The 18,043-nt window shown below is 32.3% G+C and overlaps 1 protein-coding gene across 6 annotated transcripts in view; it reads left to right on the top strand.

Moving 5' to 3' along the window:
- Nucleotides 1-18,043, top strand: part of LOC142342191 (gamma-aminobutyric acid receptor subunit alpha-6-like) — a 138,348-nt gene that overhangs the window by 17,060 nt on the left and 103,245 nt on the right. The window contains exon 1 of one of the 6 annotated variants that reach the window (XM_075393423.1): nucleotides 135-227. The exons of 3 other annotated variants lie outside the window; for them this stretch is intronic. The gene's annotated coding sequence lies outside the window, so the exon portion shown is untranslated. Of the gene's footprint in view, nucleotides 1-134; nucleotides 228-640; nucleotides 1,387-6,400; nucleotides 6,733-18,043 lie in introns of those variants that run through there. 2 more of the 6 variants (XM_075393426.1, XM_075393421.1) reach the window with 2 other exon arrangements.

The raw sequence follows: 18,043 nt of genomic DNA, 5'->3' as shown, positions 1-18,043 counted from the left end.
TCGCCCTTCAAATTGAATGTCGCTGTTATGTTGACAGGTCAATTAAAACCCCCCTTCTTTTCAATCTGACCTTCGCCCAATGTTTTGAGGTGTTGCATCCATTAGTGACCCACAAAAATTGCCTCCTACTGCTTTGAAAGCTGGATTATTCAAATATCTAGGAATTTATATTGCATCGCTATTTAAGCCAAATGCGAAAGCAGCCGAAAATTTTGGGAAAAAACCAGGTGGGTTTTATGCCTGTTGATCAGATCCTCCTGATTGATTAGAAAGTGTGACAGTTATACAATTATTTAACCAAAAATAGATGCTATCGTTTATTGAACAAATCTGGTGAATTGACTAACCAAGCAGAAATTTGGACAAAAAATTTTCAATTAGCCGAAAAATGCAAAAGTTGTTTTTTAAGCCAAAATGTCGAAAATCTAATTTGAGCGCAGGCCTACTTCAATCCTACCCCGCCACATCCCCCTTGTTAACTACTTTATACTGGATAATAATAGGAGTTGGTTTAAAATAAACACGTTTTTCTAGTTTATGTAAACCAAGAAAGTTAAAAAAAACTAATTTTTTTACATTTAGTTTTTCACATGATTTATTTTCAACAGGTAATGCTCCTTTTTATTACACCATTCTTCGGCTTATGGAGTTTTCGGCTGTGTAGATCAGCCGCCAATTTTGAGATCAACTCCCAGAAGAGAAGTAATTCACGCTTTTATCCCGAGACGCGTGCTCAGAACACTCTCCTTCACGCTTAACCGATTATTCACTTTATCTCCAGACTTTTCATCGATTTTCCATCATTATCAATTGTCTTAAAATGTTTTCACTCGCACTTTTAATCCATTTTCATTCGGAATGGAAAGAGCAATAGCGACTCATTTTTGGAAATTTCTTTAATATTTTTCGTCATCAAAGAATACTTACAGCTGATACTTATAAAGATAATGCACGCGTGAACAAAGTTATCAAAATAATCGATTTTAGCGCGACTCTTTTCCCACTTTTTTATTAAGGGAAAATCAAATTTTCCCCAATTGGCGATAATTGTAATTTCTACTTATTTCTCATAAAAAGAAATCAATTTTGTGACCACTGACCCTATTTTAATTTCATTTGTGTTAAATACATTTGAATCTAAGGTAGTCCCGAATGGGATGAAGTTACTTTTTTTTTGGTTTACTTATACCCCGGACAAATAGCGGCTAGTTAAGTTTATGTCCCACAGAAATTAAGTATGTTGAATTAAGACCTCTAGTCCAGTTTGACCACCCTTACCGAGCATTGGTCAAAAATTGTTGCAAAATTTTTCTTTGGTTTATAGTTGAGTTTCCTCTTTTTGGTTGTAACTGACCTGTTTTTATCCTGTTCAGATTTTTTTCTCAGGTGACGTATACTATGGTTATATGCTTGATATGAGACATGAATAACAATGTTTGAAAGCAAAATTTTTGTTTCGATATGAGTTTTGGAATAAGCAAGCAATTCTACAATTGTTTGCGCCATTCGATTTCACTTTCTTTTATTCCTTTACACATAATTATTTACGTAAATTCGTTTTAATTAAATGATATGATTTTAAAAAGTTATTTACCGATCAAACATTGCATTTTTAAGAACGGAAAACTTTTTAAAAAGAGATGATTTCCTTCAATGAAATGATCTCAATCTACATTAGTATGCAATCAGATGAATATTTGCTATCTAATAAGATATATAAAAAAATAGCGCTAGGTATTTGCCGATTAAAGATTGAATTTGTCATTTTTTAAACTAAATTATTGTGATATAAAATTTTCCAGCAAACTTGTCTTTAATGAGTTCGTAGTTAAAGCATATTAAGAAGTAGATTATGATCAGTAAGATAACATAGTGTTCAGCCAGAATCCAATTATTTCTAACAGATTATTAGTCTTTTTTAACATTGGTTTTACACAATAAGATATTTTAAGAAAAGTTTTGCTGCCTTGGCAGTAGATGCGTGCCCAAAAATTGTACAAAACTTTCAAATAGGAAAAGTCTCTGTACTTTACTTTTGCTATAGTGTATTTTCCTTTTTTAAACTATTTTTTTTAGAAGTAGTGAATGGCAAATTAGGGCCAAGCGTTGGAAGAATTGTTAATTAATGCATCAATTTTCTTTGTAAACCTCTAAATTTATCAATTTTATTTGTCGACATCGCTTCTTTCCAAAAATTACTTGGTTTTTCAGATTGCTCTGAAGGTGGATTTTTTAAAAAAAAAATTGAAATGCATAGCTTTACCCAGGAAGCGGAAGAATTGCTGTTTTCATTTCTCTCCAACCTCAAGCACAAAGTAAAACTTAGTGGTATGTTTTCTGATTGTGAGATTGTAAATCACGGTGTGCCACAGGGAAATATTTTAGGACCACATATTTTTTTACGTGAACAAATTTTCATCTAATTTAAACACAGCGAAGAAAGTAATTCATTCGCAGATGACAAAGAATTTTCTGTTTCTGTTGTCGAAATGAAAGTAGCTTAAACAGAAAAATCAAGGAAATTTTGCAGAAAACAGAAAAAAATGCAGAGATGAAGGAAAAAATGTAGATGAAGGAAGAAAAGATGAAGGAAAAAAATGTAGATCTTTCAATACAAATAAAACCAAATTAAAATTTTTTTCGCGCAATAATTCTGATTTCGGATCTAGGTTTTACAAAATATAAGTTCTCACAACACAAAAAAATGGTTGCAGATGCCATGGTATTGAACGTCACGGGAACCTTAATTTCGAATAGCAGCCGAATAAAACCTTAAGAGAGATGGCTCATGCTATAAAATCAATCTACCTAATAAGACATGATAAATTCCCCTGAACGCGCGCATTCTTCTTTTGAAATCACCTGCGTTTTTAAACTTATAGTTTTTGGCAATGTTTTTCAAATTTTATCTGCAAAATTCCTGAAACGCCTTAATCGACAGATTAATTGGGGTATAAATGTGTGCTATCTACGCAAAAAGTATGACAAAGCGAGAGATCTGCTAAAGCAGTCAAACATTTCCAGACCAGAAAAATATAAAAGTTTTTACGGGTATCTGAGTCTTCATCAGAACACTCGAACAAAACTGTTCAAAATTATACAGAATGTCAAAACTAGATTTGGAGTGAATTTGATTGTTCGTCAATGCGCACAAAAAGAGAATGAGTTACCACAATGAAAACAGAAGTTTTTAGAAAAACGTTCAATGAGTTCTTGCTATCACAACATGAAATAATTTTTTGATTAGCAACGTAGGAGCATTTTAAAGTTATTTTTATTTTTGTGAAGAAAACTATCAGAATATTTTATAGTGTGATTCCTTAACAAAATTGATTGATCTTCAAAATTATGCTTAAGTGATTTTAATTATTGTTTGTTCCAAGTATTTCTAAGCATTTGGTTATAAATTTAATTGACTTGTTGCAAAAACAAATTTTCTGAAATACATTTGTCAAACCAGTTGGTTCCATAGTTTTTTTTGGGATTCCAGATATGTAAACTCAGAAAAAATAACCAAATGTTCTATTTTTCATCTTCTTTATTATGTTTTAAAATAGAATGTGTTTAGGTGTAGGGGCCTGCTAAAGTGGGGGGAGGAACTATACGCTGTACGGGGTTTTCTTTGTTCAGCCAATTTTCGACGCTTAATATATTCATTGAATAGTGTTATGAGTGGTATCATTAAATTGGCTGTCAATTGCAAAATTTCAAAATTGAAAACTTTTTTTTTAATTTTGAGTTTTCCGGGGAGATACTTGGCTTAATGTTTTGTAAACTTTAGTCTCAAATCTGTTGTTCTTTTCACTTTTTTCGTTAATTTTGCTGAAATTTGAAGAATTTTGCTAAAAAACGATAAAAATTTTAACAATAGCCTTATTGGTCTTACCTTTAATAATAAAAGGAAGTTGCTGAATTTTTTAAAGCATCAGTATATGCTATAATTTTTGTTAATTTTTTTTAAAATTCAGTTTTCCATTTTATCATGAAAAATGGTACTAAAATACTTATTTAACGGAAATTGTACAAATTGACCGATGGTATAGAAGTAAAAAAAATTTAGGCGCACCCTCGGACAACTCTTAAAAGGCGATTTTTTCTCCGGTTCTATAGAGAACTTTTCTCTAACCAACCTTTTCATCGCTTTTCGCTCATTTAAATTGCCATTTATCAAAATTGCTTCATTTATTTTTGATGAAGTGAGTTTTTTTTGCCAAAAAGTCTATAAAGCAATAATATTAAAGAAATGATTGTTTCAATACTCGGGCAGCGACATAACGGCCAGTTTTGGTCTCATTTTTGACTTTCGCCATGAAAAGCGATGCAATTTTATATTACCAATTCCTTTTTTATTACAAATGCGGACAAATCAGGTTTAGTTCAGAGGTTTTATCAATGAGAGGTCTGATTTTAGTTCAATGAGGCCCATTGGATAGATATTAAGTTGTATGAGTGAAACTCATGGCTTTTTTTCGCTAACACAGAGAGTTTCCGTGAATTATTAATAATTTCCTGAGTTTTGCAAGCTTTTCATGTCTTTTTGTAGTCTAATGACTACGTCTGAATAATGAAAGCCCCAATTAACTGTATATGAAGTTCTTACAGAAACTATCACCTGCTTTCATTTGGTAACAAAAAAATTTCTCTAACATAACTGTATAAGTACCACAATTTATCAAGTATTTTTGATTTGATTTTGTTTTTTTGGCAAATAATGTTTTGTCAAATTTACTATTCTGATACCATTTAAAACAATTTTTTGTTTTGATGAAAGACCAGCAGAAATAACAAGACCAGCTTCGGTGTAATTTTGCATTTCCTCAATCAAAAAGTTTATCGAATTTTAATTCGACGATTTCACTTTTATGACCTTAGACTTTGTTTTTTATGTCAACTACAGACCAGAGTAATATCAACGTCAAGCACAATTGTAAAAGGATCAATTGTACATGCAAACGAACGCCAAAGAAAAACATGCTAATTTTTTCTAGTGAAACTCAAATCAATTTCTTGGGTTTAAATTTTATCTGATGCAGTTTTGACTTTGTTTTTAACTTTTTTTTTTATAAAAGTTCTGGTCCTAGTTATTGGTTGTTGTTTTTATTCGACTTTATTGTTGGTCTGCTTTCTTACTCTTCTTAATGGCTGCTATCATGAGCCTTTTCATAAGGCATTTTTAATAATTTGTATAGTAGTTTCAGCTTAAAGCGGTTTTTTAAATGGATAAGCCACAATGATTAATATGGAAAATGGTGATGCCTTCGATGATATATCAATTTTTCATAATAGGTAAAACAGGTCAGGTCGTGAAATTTCCGACTCATGTTCATTTAGCAAAAAAATTGTGTTTAGCAAAGATTAATTGTTTATTGATACTCTGAGAACAGTAGGTATTTTGAGAATTCTCTGAATAATCTTTACTGTCAATACACTTCTCTACGATCTGTTATCCCATTTGGTTATCTTTTTTTCTTCAATTTTAATTATTTGGTTTTCCTATTTTGTCGAGATTGTGAGCGCTTTTCTAATTTCATCATTGTTTCCGATGCGTCTCATTGTTTTCAGTCTGTATGATCTGTTAGTTGCATTTAGTTGCATTTAACTAATTTTTGAAATTAATAGTCTAGCGGGAAAACATATGATTGTAGTAGTTAGATATCTACTTAAGTAGATGTCGACAGTCGTTTTACTTTGGTCGCATAAAGTAGACATTGTTATGGGATAATAGCAAACATGGGATAAGTCTTCCATTAAGGTTCAACTGACATTAAATTGTGAGCAGCACAACTATTTTAATCGTCGCTTTGTTTTCTCTTACGTAAATTTTCCAAAAAGTTTTCCAAATTTTACACTCTTCTCATAATAAATACAGATATTTTCGTATGATCAAGCTCAGCAAACTGATTATTGCTCACTTTTAATACTGACTACAGCAAATAAAAAACAAAGGGACAATGGTGGAGATTTTAAATAATTCCTTTTTTTTGGTTTTCTGAGTGACCAAACCAACCAGAACTTGTGAAAAAAATGAAAAATTGAAAAATGACACTCGAATTAAATTAAAATCTGATTATATGCCATGTAAGATTGTGAACAGGCAAATAAGCTGTAATTTTTTAGCTCTTACATTGCGACAGTCCATAAATTCAATTAAACTCTGGCATCGTAACCACTATATAATCAGAAATGCGCGCGTAGTTTGTACTTTCGCCAAAAATATGGAGACGATCTAACAGACTTGTTGACTGAAAAATAGAGAACACAGACAAACTGCGTCATCAACGGCGGCTTGTCTTGGCTGGACAGTCTTGCAAAAATGCAATTAAGTTTTGCATCTGTGCTCTCTCTGGTAACAAGTTTTCCTAAAAATTAAAAAAAATGACTGTTCTCCGTAGACTGAAACTAATAAACAGTAATGTCACATTACTTGGAACTTATTCAGTTCTTTTAATTGCTAAGTTAGTACTCAAACTTTTCCAGTATAATGTAGATAACTTTTAGCGTTTTGCCTCGCTTATTTTATTGTCTTGTGATGCACCTTCACTCTTATTAGAATATAATAAACAGTGATAAACGCTGTTCACTTCATCTGATAGATAGGTAGACTTGGAGTGTAAAACTTCAGAATTTCAGTTTTTTATTGTGTTAATTGGTCATTATTCTAAGCTGTTAATGGAGCTCTGCAAGCCACATATCCGCCGACGCCGCCATATTCAAAACCAATTCTTCGATCAAGTAAGTCTTTCTTTTGTGTTCAGCTTTTTGACAAGTAAATAAAAACGGCTGTGTTGTACACGGACGGACAACAAGCGGTCCCGGGTCGAGGTTTGGCGGTGAATTTTCGTAAGAAATGCGGTGGAAAAAAATAATTTTCACCGCGTATTTCTTACATCTTTTTGCGGTGAATCGCGGTGAATCATCCGCATCTTGTGCACGCCTTCAACTACTTATTCCACTCCGCCAGCTCTCACGTTTTGTTTCGATATTTCTTGTGAATTCAGATCAAATTGAGTAAACTTTGAAAAGCAAATGCGGTGAAATTCGCGGTGAATTTTTGTATGAAATGAATTTTTTTTGTAGGAATTATTTTTTTTTCATCGTATTCACCACTTTCACCGCATTTCTTACATTAATTTGCCACAAAAGTCGATGCGGTGAATTTTTGTAAGAAATGCGGTGAATTTTGCAGTGAATTATTGTAAGAAATGCGGTGAAATGTGGTGAATTATTTTTTTTCACCGCATTCACCGCTTTCACCGCATTTCTTACATTAATTTGCCACAAAAGTCGATGCGGTGAATTTTTGTAAGAAATGCGGTGAATTTTGCAGTGAATTATTGTAAGAAATGCGGTGAAATGCGGTGAATTATTTTTTTTCACCGCATTCAGCGCAATCACCGCATTTCATACAAAAATTCACAGCATTCGTCGCATTTCTAACAAAATGTTACCCAAAGACCTCGGCCCGGGGTTTATCTATTTGAAATAATTCCATAAAGTACGTAATTCCAAAAAATGCAATAAGAAAAAGTTTTTGTTGGGTGTTTACATTATATGCAGTTCGTTGTTATTATTATGCACGTATTAATTTCACACCACCGCTCTGTTAATATTTTTTAAATGCCCATTCACGCGTATTCACATGTAATAACTCAAATGCATACATCATGTCAAAACATATTCAAATGGGGGTGCCTAATTTACTGGGGGGGGGGGCGCTAGCGGAAAAGATTCTGAAAATGACAAATTATCAGTATAGAAAAAGCATATTAATTAAAAAACAATTTCATCCGTTTCTTTTTTGAGGTAACCGTTGATCAAATTTTGCTACATAGTTGGGAGTGCAAGCGTGAGGGCAAAAATTGCGATCATTTGATGCGTTAACAATGATAAATATTAAATGATAAGTGAAATAATGTCAGATATTCACAAGAAAAATGTGCAAGAAAAAATTCTCAAAAACATTTTCAAATAATGCATGGAAGTATATTGCAGGTCGACATCGCGGCTCTTTTCTATTATTGCACCCCAGATTCATTTCCACCCCCACTTATACATGTTGTAGCATATTGATTGCATTTTCTACACTTACATATACAATTATATACAAGCGGCATTTAATATTTATTTACGCAGCGAAAATTTGAAATTAGGACGTATAGGGTAATTGAACTTTGCTTATAATGTAAGTTTTTAAAACTTGATAAGTTTTTGATACGTGTTTTTTCAATGTTTTTTCGCTTTTCTTTCACAGGAGTAGCTTTATAATACTAATTTTTTTGACAACCGGAAAAAAATTCATCAAATCGTCTACCAGTACATATATAAGGGATCTCTAAGAACCAAAAAGAACATATTTGGGGGTGCAACAAGACTGGCTATATAAAGCTGGGGTGAGGGTGGCAGCAATAACAGAAAAGAAATTTGAAAAAAAATACGTAGTTACCTCCTTTCTTTCTTTCTTTCTTTCTCTCTCTCTCTCTTTTTCTCTCTCTTTTTTCTCAGGCACCGCATCACAAAATTACAAACATCAACACACTGCGCTGCTTACGGTCCACCATAGTTCATGCAGCACTTGTTTACGAAGTAAAAACTTTTTTACGTGTATCTTTTGTTAATAGCTAGCTTCACAGAAAACATCCAACAAAATTTAATTTTTTAAAATTTTAGTATTTTGTTTGCATTAACAACAAGAACTTTAGGCATATTTCAAACAAATGCAATTTTTTCCTTTTTAGACATTTCCCTTTAATCTTTTTGTATGTCAAATTATTTGCATGCGAGTCTACTGTTTAGATTATGGGTAAATTGTAGCACGAAAACGTTAGTTTGGGGAAATTTTAATGGACAAAAAATAGTTTTAATGAAATATTCAATTTCGATTTTTTGGAGTCATTTTGTATCTCTTTCTATGTTTGGTAGTTGAGAATTGAAAACGAAATCTCAGATCTACGGACTTTTCAATTATTGCAGGAAATTAGGGCAGTTTGTTAGTTTTGTAAACCAAATTTGTTTAAATTTTTCAGAAGAGCCAGCAAGTGGAATTGAAAATAAATATATGGCTATTAATAAAATCACAAAAACAGACAACATCAGTGAAAGTTATAGACAAACCAGCAGTGAAAACTTATGCTGTCTCACATGTTTATTTCATTTTTGACAAAGAGTTCGCTTTTGGAACGTTTAAACTAGGGGTTTCAATGAAAAGTTGAGATATTGAGATTGATTAAACTAGAATTATTTTCAAAAATTAACGCAACAACGCTGTTTACAAAACCTAATAATACTATAAATTTAATCTAAAAGAAATTTTAGAACTACAAATTTGCCTGCTCGATGCAAAAATTGTATTAAAAAACTGAAATCCAAAAGTACAATTGCAGAAACAGGCAGAAACTGTCAATCGAAGTGTAGAAATACCGAGTTATAACTAATTTAACAACAAAATTTCTTCAAATTCTGATAAAAATTCTTTTCAAAATATTTGCAACGCGATGGGTATTGAGTAATGAGAGAATCTTTAAATCTCTTCAGTTCGCTTCTTATATCCAAACTGAAAATGTTTTAATTCGTTGTAAAATTTCTGATTGTTCAGCTGTCCTGATTGAAGTTTGTCTTGACGATTCAATCATAAAAAATTCGATCTCTGGTACTATGTAATATTTTTTTTCTTTTTCTGCTATTATGTTCAAGCAAGAGCTAAAACAGGCGATTTGGGCACTTCAAGAGTGTTAACAATGATAACAAAAACGGATAAAGTGAAATAAAATCAGTCATTCATATGAAATATGTGCAAGGAATAAATACATCTAAACGTCATTGTTCCAACTTTTTCAGAAAATGCATGGAACTATATTGAAAGCCGAGTTTTTTTCTCCAGCCAAACTCGAAAATTTTTCTACGAATTGGAGAAAAATAAGAGTGCACCATTGCAAAACTTAATATTACTATAAATTGAATACAAATTTTTTTATTTATAAAAATTTCAAATGTACCTCCTAATTTTTCTCTACGTATTTTACTTCTCTCTCCCTCTCTCTCCCTCTCTCTCTCTCTCTCTCTCTCTCTCTCTCTCGCTCTCTCTTTCTCTGCCATAGTTCACGGAGCACTTGTTTGTAAGGTAAAGACTTTTTGACGTGCATCTAATTTTAATAGCTATTTCACAGAAAAATTTTAACTTTTAACTTTGAAAATTTTAATTGTTTCGTGTGTTTGTTTTATTGGTTCTCAACTATCTTTTTTCTGGTTTTGATGATGCGTCATTAGTTTGATTTTGTAGATGGCTTATTATTCTGATACTAGCAACGTGATTTTTCGTTTGAATGCATTAACAAAAAGAACTTAGGCATATTTCAAAATGGCAACTTTGTCGCTTTATTCACATTTCCTTCTCATTATTTATATAACAGCATATTTTATATGACAGCATTGACAGCAAAAATTGTTATACGAATTGGAAAAAAAAAGATTAAAATAATTAACAACAAAATTTCATCAAACTCCGGTCAATTATTTTTTTCAAAGTAATTGCAACATGATAGATGTTGAGTAGTGAGAGGAGAGTGATGGAAAGATAAAAAGAGGGGCGAAAAGTGTTGAGAGGTTTTACAAAACCTCAATGACCATAACAATTTTGAACTGTTGTTGATAATTATTTCTGGTTTGAACTACAACAGTTGAATAACTGACACCACTGTGAAGCCAAAAAACCAATTTTGTCCGCAACAATTTTCTCACCAGTCATTATATAATCACAATTGAAGTGCAGAAAAAGGTAGAGGTTGGTCGCTCTTTCAGGTTTTGAGATTTAAGAATTTCATCTGATTATTCAACCATTTTTACAACCGTTATTTAACTAACTGTTGTTATTGCAGGTAGAGTTGAAGTCAAGAAGCGTCAACACCCTTAGTATATCGATCATTCTTCCTCTTCCTCTACCTTTCTCTCTGTATCTCGCTCTCTCTCTCTCTCTCTCTCGTTCTCTCTCCTTCTTGCGCACCGCATCCCATGAAAACAGAGACACCAACACACACCGCCCTAATTACGGGCCTTCATAGTTCATGTAGAACTTGTTTCTGTTAAGTAGTTTTGTGGTATAGAATTTGAAGAAGTATCTACTGCTAATTCCTGACTTTGAAGAAAAGTTCTATTGAAAGATTCTTTTTTCATAATTTCAGAATATTTTTTGTTCAAATTGGTGGGCTACTAGCTCCTTCCAATTTCGAAGATGGGTTATTTTTCTGATTCCAGAAAACTTGAAAATTCTTTTAAATCCATTAGCCGCCAACTATCACAAAAGTGGAATTCGGAATAAACAGAAAGAGAAATGCAAAAAATGGAACATATGGCTGTGGGCAGAACTGATTGTAATATTATGTTAATAATAATAAAATTGAGCCTGTCATTTACAAATAGAACAACTTGAGTTAGTTACTTACAAGCAAACACAAAGTGAAAGAAAACATTAGAATAAAGAAGAAAAGCTACTAAAGCCTTGAAGACGATGAAAAACTCCATAACGTCTCGATAGGTATAACAACCGTGTGCTCATTTTCATAGTTCTTTCGTTCAGATTACAACGGTTGATTAACTTAAACCAGTATGCAGCCGATAAAATTTAACTTTGCCACCACTCTTTTCTCGAACACTCTTCATTTATAACGCCATTTCGGGGCGAAAAAAGTTGTCTAGTTCCAAAGTTTGGTTGCTGTTTCAGATTTTAGCAGTACTAATTGAGCGCTAACAGATTAATCACCGATAGCCATCAGATTATTCAAAAAAATGTTCAAAAAAAGTTATATAACTGTTGTTATCACAGGGAGAGTTGAATACAAGAAGCGTCGACATCATTAGTATTTCTAAAAAAGCGAGACAAGTAGAAAGTTGATATTGAACGAAAAAGAATTATATGCTTAGAAACATTGCAAGTGGAGAGATGAAGTTTTATTACAAAATCTATTCAGTACTGCTCTTAATTCTATATTGTCTGAAGCTGACATGACATTCAGTTTCATGCTGCTACTTTATTTATTTGAGTTGCTTCCAGTTTAACAAAGAATCATAAATCTTCGTCCCTTCAAAATTTTTGCTGATAAGGGCATATGCTTGGGAACAAATACTCTCAGAATTGTTATAAGCTGCAGTATTTAAATTTTAATGCACCAGTATTTAAATTTTCCAATTTTAACGGGAAATATAAGTACGAGTTCATGCAAATTTATGAAGTGCGTTTATGTTGATCTATGCATGAAAGATTTATTTAAACTCAAATAAGGTGAAAACACCAAAGGAAGTTTGCGAACAAAGAGAACGATTGATTTCAACAAACATTTACATGAATCATGCGTCGTCTAGTCTGAGATCAGCACCTTGTACTTAATTCTTAAGATCTTTACTTCAGGTTCGATCATGCTGGGTACATAGATTATTTTATTTCTCAGTTGTTTCAAATAAAAATTAAACGGATTAAAACTCTTTTGATAAACGCTTAATCAAGTATTTAAGGCTCAGCCGGCAAATTCCTGCAAGGTCGGTGACAATTTGTTTATCAAAACAGCGGTTCGAGCAATTTTAACCCTCGGTGTCTTTTCACAACACCGTCAATTGACCGTAAACCCGAGGGATCTGGCCGGACAAATTTTATAGAACATAGATCAATGGAGCGTGAATTTATGACCAAAATAAATACTCGCCTCCTTATGCTGAATTTCCTAACATTGTTTTCTGAAAAATTTGACTTAACAAAAGTGAAATTTTTGTTGATAGGTAAACATGCTGACCGTAATTCTAAACAGTGTTTAATTATTATTTATTTGTTCAAAAAGACCAAATGAGAAGCAGTTTTGAGCAAGGAGAGATTGTGAAAATAAACAATGGAAACCATTTTGGGGAGCAATTGTTGATTTCTGATTTGTCTATCTCAACTAAAGTTTATTCTAGTGAACTAACCAACAATATTCGGTCATTTTAAATGTAAGTTTTCATATTCTTTCTTTCAGTATAGTCTGATTTTGTCGACGACCTGCGCGTGACCTTTGTACAGTGCGCCGAGTTTAAGCAAAAATTGTCTAGTGTAAAAAAATTGTGAATTTTTCTTTAGCTTGTTTTAGATTGTTTTAATTCTTATTTCATTACAAGCCAGCGCCTTTACCAACTAATGTTGAGCATTTAGTTCACTTTTCTTCATTACTTCCACCATACTTGTGTTAAAAGATTTAAAAAGGGCCTTAAAGAAAGAAGAATGGCATCAAAAAGCGATTTTTTGACGTCTGATCGTACTTCCGTCGACTGATTCCACAAAACAGTAATCTAGGATTCTGTGGAATCGGGTGAAAAGCGTTTTATCTTAAATTCAACAGTTTAAAAATATAGTATTAAACAGTTAGAGGTCTTTCATACCACACTCTAGTTCTCTCTAAATTTGCAATTAAATAGACCACATGACATTTGAGCCTTTAATTTGTACTACTGCTTTGGAGCATTTGAAAGTAAATTACATTCTGATGAACCGACTTCGGTGACCCGTCAATGTCAGGCGTTTACAGACATTGTCTGTAAACGATTGGTATCCTTTGTTATATAATGGCCAGTAATTTTTACTTTATTTCAGAAGAAAATCATATGTTGAATATAATTTTTTTTTCAGATATGGATCTGATCATGATTAAACCTGAAAAAAATTGAGGGACGAACTGCTAATAATTAAAAAAAAATTTTCTAAAAAATCCTGTTTATTTTCCATTATTGTTTTTCGGCGTGAACGTGAACATGATCTAAATAACAGATTGGGTTTTTATTTTAAAAATTTTTCCTGGATCACTAAACATTTATCTAATAAGGAGAAAGCTGGTTTTGGATGAGAAAATTAGTTTTAGAGATATTGCAGAAAAAACTCTCAAAGAGCAGGCCGTTTAGTGGGAGCAGTTTGAAAAAACAGACTGAATTAAAAATAAAAAAAATGAAAATAAAAGTTTTAGATACAAAACAATTCTAGATATTACTGATAATGCTGGAGAGATTTGGCGGAAAAATGAATATTTTGTTTCTCTCTTAAAAGATTATTACGTTATCGTACCATACGGACTAGATTTGCAACCTGCGCGATTAGTGCTGCTCTGGCTGTGAACATAAAATAAACGTATTAATTTTGATTACGTCTTAAAAACGAAATATTCTTGAACAGCCACTATTAATAAATTTATTCTTACTTTTATCATTATAGTCTACTTTTAGACGGGTTTAGTTCGTGATTGGTCCTAGAGATACGACAAACAAGATATAAGAAGTTGACAGTAACTTGCTCAGGGCCCTTGCATGGATCATGTGCTGTTGCAACTAAGCTATTTACAATGTGAAATAAGATGTATCGAGAACACTAGAATTTTCTTTTGGATATTATGCCATAAACCAAATTTTGAAATGGTGCTACGAATGAGTGGAAAAAGAATTTATAAAAAAACTGGCTACGACCTATTTTGGACTAAAAGAAATTTTTTGAAAGTTGTTGTGAAGCTAAGTGGATTGATCGGGACTCAGCTTAAAGTTAACGTACATGTTTTAACGGGAAAGAAGCAACAGTGGGGAGTATTGAGACTCCAAGTGCATATAATTATTGAATTGAATTCAAACAGACATCATAGTCGTAGCATTTTGGCTTCCCGCACCCTTTGTTTGGGATTCACTTGCCTAAACTGAGCACCTCCAAATCCCGAAAACCATTGTTTTGCTATAGTAACATTTAAACTAGATTTTTAACCTGTGAGATATGTGCTGCTATGATTGAGATCGTCTGGCATAAAATGAACATAAGAATTTTTATTCGGTCCCAAGAGCGAAATAACCTTGAAAAGCTACTATTAAATAAGTTTTTCTGACAGTTATCATCACAGTCTACATTGAAATGTGGTTTGATTGTAATGAATCCCAGAGGTAAGACAAAAAAGATACAGAAAATTGACAGTAATTGCAACTAAGCTTCTTACAATGTGAAATTAGATCTATCGCGTCTCGAAATTCGAGAACGTTAGAAGCTTCTTTTGCACATTACGCTATAAACCAAATAGTGAAATGGTGCGACGAATGAATAGTTTTGGTGGTGTCGGTGGCTCATAGTGCTATCATTATATTTACCAAAAACAAATCTCAGGTGCTGATTCAGTGCCAAAAAGCAAGAAATGACTTTTAGAGAGACGCCCGGAAAATTTCAGAAGATATTGTATAAGAAGTTACCATTAACATTCGTTTGCCAGTTCTTATTCAATGTTCTGAGGAGTCCTGTATTTTGCCTTGCCCAGCATTCTCAAAAAATGTCTTTGTTCACATTGAATTCATTCAAGAAACGTTAGCCGTTAAATAGTGAAAAACTTTTCAATTTTCCTGTCGATTGGGGAGGATTGAGACTCCAATTGCATATAGTTATTGAAATGAAGTTAAATAGACATCGTAGTCGTGGCATTTTCACTTTCCGTTTTCTTTGTTTGAGATTTAATTTCGTTACTGAGCACCTCTATATCCCAAAGATGTTTAGAAAATATGTAAATAAGCAAAGTTTTTTATCAATCTCTTATAAAGAAGAAAGTTGCACAAAATGTTCAGGATTATTGAGTGCGATTGGAAAATGAAAAAGATGAGTAGAACAATCTAATATCAAAGCATCACCAAATTACTTGGCAGGTATAAAGCAGAGCACCAAAAAGCAGAAAAGTCACAATCACGGTACAACAATTTAAAAAATCGGACAACAAAAAATTATTCAAGAAGGTCATATTGAAAATATCATTTCTTAATCGGACCAAATTTTCATTCCGTTCTTTATAGTAACGGTGAGGCATTATCATTCTTTTTTTTAGTGCCCAGCATCGATTTTCCAATAGATATCTCTTCTTATCATATGACTGAAGACGCAAATAATTAATTACCGAGAAGTTTCCTACGCCGCATTGACGCTAAGTTTACATTTTGTTCTTTCTTTTAAATTAAAATGTTCTCCTCTGAGTTCCGGTCGGTAGAGTTCACAAATTTGTGTTTTGTTAAGTTTCCTATTTTCATCTTTTAGCAATATAGTTTTAGGTTTTCAAATGTTCATTGAAATTAGAAATCTCATTTTGTGTTCTGATGCAAATGCTATTTCAGCATTTAAATTGATAGCGAAGTAATATCACTCAATTATTTAATTGTTACATTTAAAAGTGTTAAATAAAGCATTTTTTAAAAAATGCCAAATGAAAACATTGATTTTTTTAATTTTTATTTTATCAATGAATCATGAATCAATGAATGAATGATTCATTTTATCAATGAAAACGCTGAGCAAAGCAGCGCTTTTTTGGTCGAAAATTGATATAAAATATATCCAGCCGACTAATTTTTCATTGTCCTACCCGATGAAAAGTATATCAACAATCTTTTTTTCTCAAAGACGTATTTGGTCAATGTTTGAACTGCAATTCCCCCAGACTGATGTGATTAAACGTTGATTATTTTTTTGCTACAATTACTGCCTAGATAGATACGATGAATTGCTGGTGCCGGTTCCAAATTTTGTATTAATCAAATCACTATAAAACCAAAAAGATTTTAAAAGTAGTTGCCGCAAAATAAAATACGAGAAATAAATCTTTAAAAGATAAATCTTCTGTCATAATCATATATATCAACTTAATTTATTTCTCTGTTGTTCTTCGGAATTGTATTTTTGAAACGCGGTGCAAAACACCGCTTATTTTTCGACAATTGATAAAAAATATATCTTCAATCAATTAATTTTAGTTGACTTAATTTTTCTGGTTAATTTCGCATTTAACAAATTGATTCTCAGTTTTAAAATGTTCATTGAACATGGCTTTGAATATTGATGAGAGCTCATGTTTAGTTAATTTTTTTGCGATTTTTTCAAGAAAAATTAGATTGTATAAAGTTTTCTTTAGTTTTTGAGAAATTTGAATTTACTTCATCTTTGTATGAAAAAATGAAGTTATATGTAGAAGGCAATAGAATATTCAAACTCATTTGTCCATTACAATTTTAATGATTGAATCAACAATGAGGACCCAAAACTACCGGTTCTGGCGGGCATTTTTTCTAATGACGTTACTTACAAGGTTTTAAGATGGTAAATGTTATCATCATGCTCAAAAAGATTCTCGCGGAGTTTCAAAATTTTGTCATGATTTTGGGACGAACATACAGCAAAGCGACAAAAATCAGGATGCTCAGTCTGTTCTCAGACAAAAAGCTCTAATATACTTATACTGCACATACTGAGGTAGGAAGATACTCTTAGGATACATTGATACAGTACTGGCCGACGATATACCATTAGAATACAATGGTTCATTACTGAGATTATGACACTGGGACCCGGGCTGCTTTCGCAGACATGTTTGCTCTTTGTCCGAAAGTTCCGAGATCGCAATCTTGTCATGTTCATTAATTTTGTTCTAATCGCAATTGGACATCGTTTTGATGTTATGAAACGAGAAAGGGATAATTCATATCTCAATCGTACGATATCAAATACTTAAAACACTTAAAAGAAAATAGATAGTTAAAAAACAAGTAAAACAGAAGTAACTCAGAATATAATCAAAAAGATGTGTAGTATTAAACGCTAATGCTTTTGCTTTTTATACCAAAAATGTGTGCAGGTACTGGTTTTGCAGCCGCTCTCCATCAAATTTGGTTGATTTTGAGTTCATATAACTCAATACTTGCTACCAGACTGCTTATAACATATTATGGGGATATCGCTGTCAAGCAGATTGAATGGGTTTTTATTAAAGCCTTCAAGAACATTTTCTATTGTAGTTCTTTGTACACTTCTTTTTTGTTCCTTGAGTCTTTCCTTAAGAAAGTGTGACGTTAAATAAAACATATTACTTAACTGACTTGAGAGAAAATTACATACGTTGAAAAACCATTATATTAAATATTCTTTTTTGTTTGACCTCCATTTTATAAAAGCGTCACTGCGTTAACATCAAACAGATTAATTCTGGGAAAAATGCAAAATCAGAATTTTTATTTGATGGTTAGTAATGCGTGAATT

This window comes from Convolutriloba macropyga, chromosome 7 (genome assembly GCF_964194025.1).
Source record: "Convolutriloba macropyga chromosome 7, txConMacr16.3, whole genome shotgun sequence".
NCBI classification, from domain to species: domain Eukaryota; kingdom Metazoa; phylum Xenacoelomorpha; order Acoela; family Convolutidae; genus Convolutriloba; species Convolutriloba macropyga.
This window is presented reverse-complemented; position numbering and strand designations above follow the sequence as displayed.